The sequence below is a fragment of the Gossypium hirsutum genome, chromosome D11 (genome assembly GCF_007990345.1).
Source record: "Gossypium hirsutum isolate 1008001.06 chromosome D11, Gossypium_hirsutum_v2.1, whole genome shotgun sequence".
Taxonomy (NCBI): Eukaryota; Viridiplantae; Streptophyta; class Magnoliopsida; order Malvales; family Malvaceae; genus Gossypium; species Gossypium hirsutum.
The window spans coordinates 57,086,030-57,097,473 of NC_053447.1; the positions used below are offsets into that span (position 1 = coordinate 57,086,030).

Consider the following 11,444-nt stretch of genomic DNA (forward strand, 5'->3'; position numbering starts at 1 on the left):
CAATTCTTTCAATAAAATCAGCATATAAACAATTTAAAGCTCTAATTCCATGCTAAATCATCATATACTTCCGGCACATATTCATAGCAACTTTCAACTTCTTTCATAGAATCAAAAACTAATCAATTCAACAAATGGACCTAGTTGTAAAAGTCACAAAAACATTAAATTTTCAAGAAATAATCAAGAATTGAACTTACCTGCAGTAAAAATAGGAAGAACCAGCTTAAGGAAACCCTTCTATGGTGTTTTTTTCTAATGATAATGCAGAAAAATAAAGAGAAATCTAGATAATTTCACTTTGGTCCTAAATTTCTTAAGTAAATTTTGCAATATTCCAATTTTGCCCTTAATTCTCCTTACTTTGTTGCTGATTTCATGCCTTTGCCATCCAGCCCAAATAGACCTTGGGTCTATTTGCCTTTTAAGCCCTATTCCTTTTATCATTTAAGATATTTAATCATTTCTCATAATTTTGCATTTGTTACAATTTAGTCCTTTTTGTTCAATTAATTATCGGAACTTTAAAATTTCTTAACGAAACTTTAATACTAACTTTTCGATTCTAATTATTTTAATATTTATTTCTAGTGTACTATCCACTATTTCAAAAATTTTCCTAACTTCACATTTAACTTATACTCACTAAATTAATAATATTTTCTACCCATTTGTCGAATTTAGTGATCTCCAATCACCGTTCCGGCACCTCTAAAAATTCAGGCCATTACATTTTTCCTTGTCGGATTTGTGGTCCCAAAACCACTGTTCTGACTAGACCTAAAATCGGGCTGTTACACATAGTGATTTGAAAATTATCGGTAGGGGTGAGGGAGAGGGCTAACGGTGGCTTGAAGGAGTTTTGGGTGAATATGGGTGAAAAATTAGGGTTTGAAAGTGTAAGAGGAAGGGTGCTTGGCTGTAGGGTGGTTGTTTGGGCGTAGGTTTGGGTGAGTTTAAAGTAGGGATGTGCTATTCCTACCTGGATTAGGGTAGAATATGGGGTTTTGCTAAAACATACACATTCCTTCAAGATATCGTTCTAATTTTAATTTTTCTTCTCGTCTATTTTCCTGGATATAAAAAGAAAGAATAAAATTTATTAAAATGCAAGAAAATAAAAAATGAAAAAATATATAAATAAGATAAAAATAAAAATAAAATTGGGTTGCCTTCTAGCAAGCGATTGTTTAACGTCGTTAGCTTGACACCTTAAATTGTATTGGGGTTGTTCCAGCTAAATTCTTTTGTTCGTATGGGCTTGGAAACTCTCTTTTTTTTATCACATCCACCATATTTGGGTTCAATCGTTGCCTCTTGCTTTGGTTTCGTGTTTTCCTCTAAGAAAATCTTATGTGTGCCTATCAAGGGGTTAATCCATTGTAAGTCAGTAGTGGTCTCATCATTCTCTAAAAATATGTATTTGAGATACTCGAGAAATGGTTTGAATTCCAAATCTGGTACCTACACAACAGAAGGTAGAAGTTTAGTATCCATAGGAGCCAATAATTCATTAACATTCACAAATAGATCCTGAATCGAAATTATTATCAAATAATGTTTCAAGTTTATCTTCATAAGGTGGCTCAAAAGTTTCTTCTACTAATGAGTCAATTATGTCGACACGGTTTACGTTCAAGATTTCACTCGGATGACTAATAGTGTCATAAACGTTAAACTCACGATCTCCCCGTCGTACTCCATTGTGAGGGTTCTGCTACGCACGTCAATCTTAGTATTTGCAATATTAAGGAAAGGTCGCCCCAACGAAGATGGCCACATAATCACGCATGCTTCCATAATTGACTTTTAATTTATAAGTAACTTAATTTGGGGATTTTTATGTAATAAGACCTCTTTAAATTTTTAATCTTTAATCTGGGGTTTTGTTATTTTGATTTATATATTCTAGCATTAAGACATGGGCTTTTAAAAGATAAATGCTTTTCAAAACACCACGTTTACACAACATGTTTAAAAATTTTCTGCAAGGAATAATGTTTTAAATTATTAACAATTTAATACGTTTAATCGTTCGAAAAACGACTCGCATTTTTTAGGTTAAATGACATATTTTGAAATTATCACTAAGAACTCATGACAAAGGTAAATATGGAAAAGGGTTTTTATTCGACGATATCACCTTTTGCGAAAAACACTTCAATGTGACATCGTTGGATTCGGCCATAACGTCTAGGCTGGGTTTGAGGTGTTACATCTATTATTTTAATTTTAATTTTCAGAATTTCAATTAAAACTTTTAATTCTGTTTTTATTTTATTTTTTTCTTGATCAAAACTTTTAATTCTGTTTATTTTTATTTTTTTCCAGGTACGCAGGTTTTCTTGGGCACGATTTTGTCCAGGATTTTGAGGAACAAACAATTGTGCAAATTCGGTCCCTGAGGATTTGACCCTACTTCCCTTATACTGTTATTTTTATTATTTTCATTATTTTATAAGGATATGATATTTTTGGTGCTCTCAACGACCGCATCATTCATAGCATAAGTACAAATACGGGTCTTAAATTGAGCTTAAATGACCTTAAAAATAGTTTGAAAACAATCAGAGATCATTTTGAAATAAATTAGAAAAGTTTGGAAAAATTGAAAAAAAATTTAAACAAGGGTCACACGGTCATGTCCCAGCCCGTGTGGGTATTTAAAATAGGGCTACACAATCGTGCCGCAGGCTGTGTCAAACCGTTTGTATATTCGAAATATGGTCACACGGTTGTGTCATAGCAACTACATACTCATTTAAGCATACATCACATTACACATATATACATTTTAAGATAATTTGGCACTTGAGCTATGAAACATAAAAGTGAGCTCTATCATCACTCATGGGATACATAGATCTCCAACACACCACATAGACTCATAGAGTCAAACATGTCCCAAAAGTGAAGTATAAAGCTAACACTCTACTTTTTTCCCCTTACATGTCCCGTTGAATGGAGCTTAGCTCATATTCCCTTCACTAATATGTCCTCAAAGACTACTTCGGGATGCACAATAGACCTGCCTGCTAATGAAATGTTAACAACTGTTTTCGTCAAAAAACCCGAGTTAAGTGATTCATAAATAGAAAAAGACACTACATTTATGGAGACTCCTAAATCACACATAGCTTTTTTAATTCCTAAGTGGCCTACTTTGCATGGTATTCAAAACATGCCCTTATAGTTACATTTTACTAGCATCCTCTGCTGCAACACAGCAGATAGGGGTGAGCATTCGATCGAATCAAATCGAAAATTTTTGAGTTAATCGAGTTTTCGAATCTCATTTTATCATCCTAACTTTATTTGAATTTTTCTCGAATCGAGTCGAGTGAGATGGAATTCGAATCGAATCGAATCGAATATATTTGTTCGAGTTAAATTTTAAAAAATGATTTTGGGTCCTTGTAACTGCTGTCACCCATCGTAATAAAATTTGTCCACCTTAATCAATTTTTTTATTAACTTTCATCACCTCATAATTTATTTATTAATTTTTTATATATTGGTTAGTTTCTTTGCTTGCTTAGTTGTTTCCATTATCTTCAGATTCTTGTCACTATGTATTTTGGAATTAAAAAATATATTAAATGTAAAAATATGATTTTTTTAATAAAAGTTATTTTAAAAATAAAATGTGAAATTGATACCAATATAAAATTTTAACACAAATATTTTATGGTATAATTAATAATTCAATTTTAATATAAATATTCAATATGACTAAACAATTCAATAATATAAATAATATAAAATGTGAAATTTAATTTAATAATATAAATAGTAGATATAAATAAAATTATTACTATTTATGTTTAGTGATTTTTTTTGGATAATTTTAATTTTTTATTTGAGAGTAAAGGGTGAGAAGTAAAAGTTTAGGGGGAAAATAAAAAGCTTTGGGGAATAAAAGTTTGAGGGAAAGTTTGGGGTTTGGAGGGAAAATATTAAAAAAAATTAGAGGGGAGAGGATTTGGGGTAGATGAGAGGTGGGATGGGAAGGGAATAAAAGTTTTAGGGAAAAAGTGGGAGGGAGTAAAAATTTTGAGGGAAAATAAAAGGTTTTGAGGGGTTTTGGGAGTAAAATTTTGAGAAAAAGTAAATATGAGAGTAAAATTTTGGTGGAAATGAATTTTGGGTAGATTTGGGGGTTGGGAGGGGAGAGGAGTAAAAGTTTTGGGGGGAAAGTGGGAAGGAGTAAAAGTTTTGAGGGAAAAGTAAAAAAGTTTGGGAGTTTGGGGTAAAAATGTAAAATATTATAGTTTGATATTCTAATTATTCGAATTATTCGAGTTATTCGAATTCGAAAACTCAAGACGATTCGAACTCGAAATTTGAAAAAAAAATTCGAGTTGATTCGAATAACTCGATTAACTCGAATAACTCGATTCGTTTAACTCGAAATTCAAATTTTTTTTTATTTTTTCGAGTCGAATCGAATTTTGCTCACCCCTAACCGCAGATGCACCAACACTTACTCTTTTATTTCCAGTCAATTTTCGTTTGTTGGTGCAAAGCTCCTTAAGGAACTTGGCATATCGCGAAATTTGTTTGATGGCATCTAGCAACGATATGTTGATCTCGACATTTCTGAATGCTTCGAGGATCTCTTTTTCCTCCTTACCTCTCTTATGTTGGTTCAATCGTCCTAGAAACAGATGTTGAATTATGGGAAATTGAGGTTTTATTTGGACTTGTTCATCGTTCTCCTACTTTTTCTGGGCAGAATCTTGATAAGATTCTTGCCAGGATTTGGTTTTAGTACTTTTCCACTTCGCAACATCAGTGCATTTGCGTGTTGTCTTGGGTTAGGTTCCGTTTGTGACAGCAACTTTCCTTGTGAGTTCATTTTCTCAATTGATGTAGCTAATTCTCTTATAGACTCAGTTTTCTGTTGAAAATCAAGCATATTAGCTGCTAATTTATTGACCATGGCTTCTAGAGAGGTACATGAATCTCATGGCTGTTGTGGAATCAAGTTTTGGTATGGCTGGTTGTACCATGAGTTAGCTCCGTAACTCAAGTTGGGCTGATCTTTCCACCCTGGGTTATAAGTATTAGCATAAGGGTCATATCGCATTTGATGTGGTCTAGGAAAATTTCTCACAGCATCTAAATGGGTCATAGTATCATCACACAAACTAGGACACGCGTCTATTGTATGTTCGGGTGTTGCACAAATTTCGCATGATCAGTTTGGTCCTGTTTTTACTACAAAAAGAGAATTTATGATATTAGTAAGTTGATCAACTTTATCTTCTAAAGCTGAAATACTTAGCCGGTGAACCCTTCTGGTGGGCTCAGGATTGGCTCGAAATTGCTGAGTATTTACAACCATTGTAGATATCAAGTCCTTAGCATGTTGGGGAGTCATGTTAACCAATACTCCTCCACTAGCGGCATCTACCATATTCATCTCTACGGGCTTTAAGGCCTCATAAAATTATTGGAGTAGAGGTTGTTTTGTTATCCTATGTTGTGGGCAACTTACACACAACTTCTTGAATTATTCCCAATAGTCATAAAGAGTCTCCACATCTTTTGCCTTATCCCAACGATCTCCCTTCTTAACTCAACTGCATGCGATGCTGGGAAGAACCTAGCTAAGGAAAAAGGGAAAACATGCAATTTGATTTGATCCTCAGTTACGCCATGAGGTTTCATACTAAAACAAGCCATCTGAAGCTCTTTTAGATGTTTATGTAGATTTTCATTTTGTAATCTGCGAAAAGTCTGCTGTAACTGGATAATCCTGACTTCAGTTTATAATTAGTATCCATAGTAGGATATGCAATGCATAATGCCGGTTGTTCTGCAGGAGTTTCAGTCAATTGCTGAATCATTTGAGCCATAGATTGATGTGCTAGATTCGAGTTTTCGTTAACCCTAGCGTTAAGCACTTCTTCTGGTGGATCGACTCTTATTCTTTCATTTTCTAGTGTTTGAGTAGGGTTTCCGTTAACCCTAGATTCAACTTCGTCGTCTGCTTCTATTTCCAGTGGTGGGTTTTTCTGAGTCCCTACCACCTCTGAAAAAGCTACGTACTTAGAAAAAAACAAAAAAAAAATTAAAAATATTGAGGGGTTGATATTGTATAAATTGAAATCAAAATTGTAAAGAGAAATAGAATTGAGAAAAGAGATTCTTTGATTGAGAGATTCCAGCTTCTGATTATCTCGATCCTCCTTGGGTTCAATTCTAGACTTTTAGATGATCCTTCTCATGACAGAATAAGCTAGTTATAGTGGAAGAGGACACCTATGACCACCAGCTCCACTTAAATTTTAGACTTACAATTTAGAGAAACCTAACTCTAGCCAATCGTCACTTTCATGGGATCGTCTTACACTAGTTCATCACTTCTCAATGGCAAATGTCATGCCATTTTATCTCTTGGGCTTGACAACCACTGACGCAATAAGCTAACGAACTAACTTGCAACCTTCCCAAAACATACAAAGCGCCTTTGCACAAGATGGAAAGATCACTTTTGGAAGGAGCTAGACAAAAGCGTCAGTCTCGTAATGCGAAAAAAAGATGAATACTCATTAAGAAGGCTAAGTGTGGATTCTAAGCCTTATGAACTTTTTTTTTGGAGAATCTTGACAACTTTTGGCTAGATAAGTTTAGTGGCTCATACTTTTTGGGAAAAAATAAATAAGTTTAATCAAATAGAATTTTATTGAATAATAAAATGAACAAAAGCTAAGAGTTTTAGGGAGACGGAGTTTTTATAGAAACAATAAGTCCTTATTTATGTCACTCCATCCCCTATTTATAGTACACAAAAAACCTAATTTTTTCCTATTAAAACTCTAAAAGATAAATAAAAATAAAATTTGAAATTAAATCTAAATAATAATCCTAACAATAACCGTAATAAAATTCAAATTTACATAGTCTTATTGTTTATAAATCTCTTCTAAAAATTTTTGCCCCTAAGTCTTTCACACTTTGTATTTTTGGCATCATTTCTTTCCTATTTAGCATGCTGCCCCATTTTATCTTTAAATTCACACTTTTTGCCTCTAAATTTCCTTTTGCCTTCAATTTGGTCCCTACAAGATAAAAAACCATAAAAAGCACAATTTAGTAAAATCATACTCAAAATATATATGCAATTAACACATAAAAGTATATCATTTTAGAATATTGTCAATACGAGAAAAATTAAATAGATGAGTGGCAAATCCAGAATGGTGGAGTTATTTTCCTAGTTACTCTTTGTGTCATTTAACACACAATTTATCGGACCACTGTCCACTGCTATTGGATACCTTGGGGCATCGAAGTGGTACAACAATAAGAAGAAAATTCCCATTCCGTTTCAACGCAGAATGGGTACTTGAAGAAGATTTTGAGGTACAAGTGAAAAGAATATGGGACTCAATTAATGAAGAACTCCCGAGGAAACTTACAAGTTTGGGTAACTCCTTAAAAGAATGGGTCAGGATCAATAAAATCATTCTACACAAAACAAGAAAATAGTTAAGCCAAAGGCTCACTGAACTTAATAATGAAGACCCCGAAGAAGAGTGGCTAGCAAAGATCATAGAAGTCAAGCTAGCATTAAATATGGAAGCTAATAAAAAAATACTTTTTTTAGGAGCAACGAGCAAGGGAAAACTAGCTTAGAATGGGTGATCGTAACATAACTTTCTTTCACAACTATACGTCTGTTGCAAGAAAAGAAACACAATAAAAGGGCTTGAATATGAAAATGGCAGAAGGATCGAGAGAGATAAAGAATTTCTAACTTTAGCGACAAAATATTTCAACGATCTTTTCTCCTTAAAACCCTTGCGGGATTGCAAAAATTTATTGACAAAAATTCAACCTTGCATTCCTAGACACTTTAACAAGGAATTATCAGGTAGTTTTAAAGAAAAACTGTGGAAAGTGCTAAAATCAGTGGCTCCTCTAAAGGCTTCAAGTATGGACGGATTCTCTGCTATTTTCTTTCAAAAATATTGGCATATTATAAAGAAGGATTTATCTAGATTCTGTTCTGTAATTTTGAACAATCAGAAAGAATTAAGCGTTATTAACAGTACCAACATTGCCCTTATTCCTAAAGTTCAAACACTAAAAAAATATGGGGCAATTTAGGCCAATTAGCCTTTGCAATGTAGTTTATGAAATAATCTCAAAATCATAGTCAGCATATCTAGAAGGCCCTTAGCTACTGTATTGAGGAAACACAAGGTGCATTTGTACCAAGCAGACAAATTACTGCTAACATATTAGTGGCATATTAATTATTGTATTCTTTTAAGAAAAGAAAAAAAAGATATGGACTAAGAAATTTTGCCACATGAGCAAAGCATACAACATGGTAGAATAGACTTTCGTTGCAAATATGATGAGAAAGCTTAGGTTTTGAGACAAGTGGGTTTCATTGATCATGTGTTGCATCAAAAGCGTTTCATACTCAGTTGTGTTTAATGGAGGGAGAGGGTTTGAGTTCAGCCCCACTAGAGGAATAAGGCAAGGAGATCATTTAAGCCCATATCTATTCATTATTTGCGCTGAGAATTTTTCAAGACTTCTTAATATCGCAAAGATGGAAGGAAGAATGGAATGGGCAAAAATAGGGAAAGGTGGTTTTGTCAATAACGCACTTATTTTTCGCTGATGACAGCATTTCATTTGGAAAGGCAATAGTGGAAAGAGCCTTAGCCATAAGATCAGTTGTTAATGATTACGAAAAAATATCGGGACAGTTGGTCATTAATTTATTTCAATAACAATGTTAACGAGGTGGTCAAAATGTAAATATGGAGTGATTTGGGGTTCGTATTGCCAACAACCTTGAAAAATATCTTAGGTTGTTGACGATGGTGGGAAGGAGAAAGAGAAACGCCTTTGTGAATTTTTTTTTGACAAAAGTGAAATTACAGTAGTCGTAATTTGTCAATTGAAGGAAAAGAGGTTATTAAATCAGTTTTACAAGCCATCCCAATCTATGCTATGCAATGTTTCAAATTACCAATTTCATTATGCCGAGAGTTAGAGAACATAATGTGCAAATTTTGGTGGCGAAACTTAAAAACAAATAAAGGTATTCATTGGTGTAGTTGGGTGTCATTATGTATCCCCAAGGTGCAAGGGGGGCTTGGGTTTAGAGACTTATCGTTTTTTAATAATGCCTTGTTGGCAAAGTAAGGGCGGAAGTTAATCATTAATCCCACAAGTTTACTCGCGCAAGTAATGAAATCTAAACACTACCCAAGAAGTGACTTTTTGAATGCTGAATTGGGGGCTTACCCTTCGTTTACATGGAGAAGCAGATGGGGCGCTCGAAGTATTTTGGAATTAGGCATGGGTTGGAGGACCGGAGACGGCAAATAAGTTAATATATAGAACGATGCATGGCTTTCTGGAGAAGGAAAATTACAGTTTCAGAATATAGATTACAAGTACACTTTAGTTGCAGATCTAATTAACTATGAATCTGTTACCTGGAAGGAAGAAACCTTAAGAGGGCTTTTCCCTGAAGAACAAGCTAAGATAATTGGCTCCATCCCCTTAGGGAACGCCTTACAACCAGATAAAAGGGTTTGGCGAGGTGACAAGTTGGGGGAATACACGACAAAAAACCGTTACAAACGGTGTGTCACAGAGGATCTAAACCTGTTGAGAAATGAAATAACAACATATCTGGAACAAACTAGAAATTATTATACAAAAATTTGGAGCCTAAAGATTCCCAGCAAGGTACGGATCAATCTATTGAGAATTAAAAATAATTTCTTTCCTACATTAAGTAACTTAAAAGCCCGTAGGCTGAGATATGATGCCCTATGCTCGCTATGTGGGGAAGAAGATGAGTCAGTTAGCCATATTTTTAGAGATTGCAACCTTGCGAAACAAGTCCTCTAGCAAATGACAGTGACATTGCCGCCCATACATGACAATCAAGAATGGAAACAATGGTTAGCTGAGACGTTCAATATCAATAATGCATATAAATCCACATGCCTAGCAGTATCGCTATGGACAATACGGCATAACATGAGCAAATACTACCACGAAGGTATTCAACAAAGAATATGCGAGATAGTGGCCTTTATCAAAGCATATATAACAAAAATTTGACATGCTATAGGAAGCACTGAAATGCAAACATGTTACAGATCCCAGTGGGAACCCCCAACAGAAAGTCAAGTAAAAGCAAACTTTGTTACCGCGTTTCAACAATAGAGCAACAAAACAGTTTCGAAAATAATCATCAGAAATCATATGGGGCTAGTTATGAGTTCATGTACTTACCTGATCAACAACGTTTGAGATCCGACAACCTCCAAAGTGTATGCATGCCTTCAAGGAGTTGTCTTTGCAGAAGAAATGGGGTTTGGCAATGTAATCATCGAATGGGACTCAAGAACCGTCATTAAAAAGCTACAAAATTCCAGGAAATGACAGATCAATTATTAGGGGTGTTATAAACGAAATAAAAGAAAAGTCAAGAAATTTTTGGAATATTGTGTTCCATTACGTACCGAAAGAAGCCAACGGAACAGAGCATGCGATGGCTGCCTGGGGAAGAGGAAGCGACTCTTCGGCTTTCTGGGTGGAAGAAACTCCGTTGGAGGTTGAACCCATAGTACTAAGGGATCAAGGGAGAAGTGCTTAGTGAAAGTAGTATCGGTGGTTGTGGTGGGCCGAGTCCGGAGAAGATAAAGGGTCAACGAAGCTCCGAGGAACTCGGAAAATGATGAATCTAGGGGAAAAAATTAAGACGAGGACAATGGGTTTGTTTACCGAGTCCATCGTAGAAGAGACATTCGGCGACGTAGCAACAGAACCGAGGCACCGTCCACGGTATGCAACGATTGAATGAGAAGTGGTAGTGTTAAGTGGCTTAGTGATTTTTTAGGATTTTATTTCAATGCAGTGGCCAAATAAAATTCAAAAAGAAATAATCTCATTCAATTAATTTTTTTCAATAATGAAATATTAACAAATGAAAATGTTACTCAATACATATAATTGATGGCGTATTAATAATCATAAAATTATCTTGAAATTAATATTAAATTTAATAATTTTTAATATAGAAAGTATTGATCATATCTCTTTTAAGTTTGATAAAAAAAATTCACATTATCTCATTGGTTGAAAAATATTGATGAAATATTTATTAAGTTTTGTTTGGATAATTTTATGAAAGTGTAATTATTAGGATAATAGTTACTGATACGGGGTTGCGCGCGGACCAAGATCGAGTTGCCAAGTCACGGGAAACTCCTACGAAAACCCTAAACAATTAGATCTGAAACGAAACAGAAAATTAAAAGATTAGATTTTTGAATTTTCAGATCTGAAATAAAATCCCCAAATCAGTAAAGAATCAAATAGAGAATAGAAATAAGTGTTAGGGTTCTTGAAACCCTCAAGGAGATTGTGATTCTGCCCAATTGAACACCAAGATA

General features: G+C 34.4%; 1 long non-coding RNA gene across 2 annotated transcripts; it reads right to left on the reverse strand.

Annotated features, from left to right (window-relative positions):
* Nucleotides 1-9,014: 9,014 nt before the first annotated feature.
* LOC107926772 (uncharacterized) lies at nucleotides 9,015-10,899 on the reverse strand. 2 transcript variants are annotated; one of them, XR_001692275.2, is made up of 4 exons: nucleotides 10,512-10,899; nucleotides 10,282-10,410; nucleotides 9,471-9,887; nucleotides 9,015-9,388 (listed from the first exon to the last, which is right to left on the reverse strand). It is a non-coding gene; the product is annotated as an uncharacterized lncRNA (long non-coding RNA). The 2 variants fall into 2 exon arrangements; XR_005920644.1 differs by having other exon boundaries at nucleotides 9,367-9,887; nucleotides 10,512-10,896.
* Between the last annotated feature and the right edge of the window lie 545 nt (nucleotides 10,900-11,444).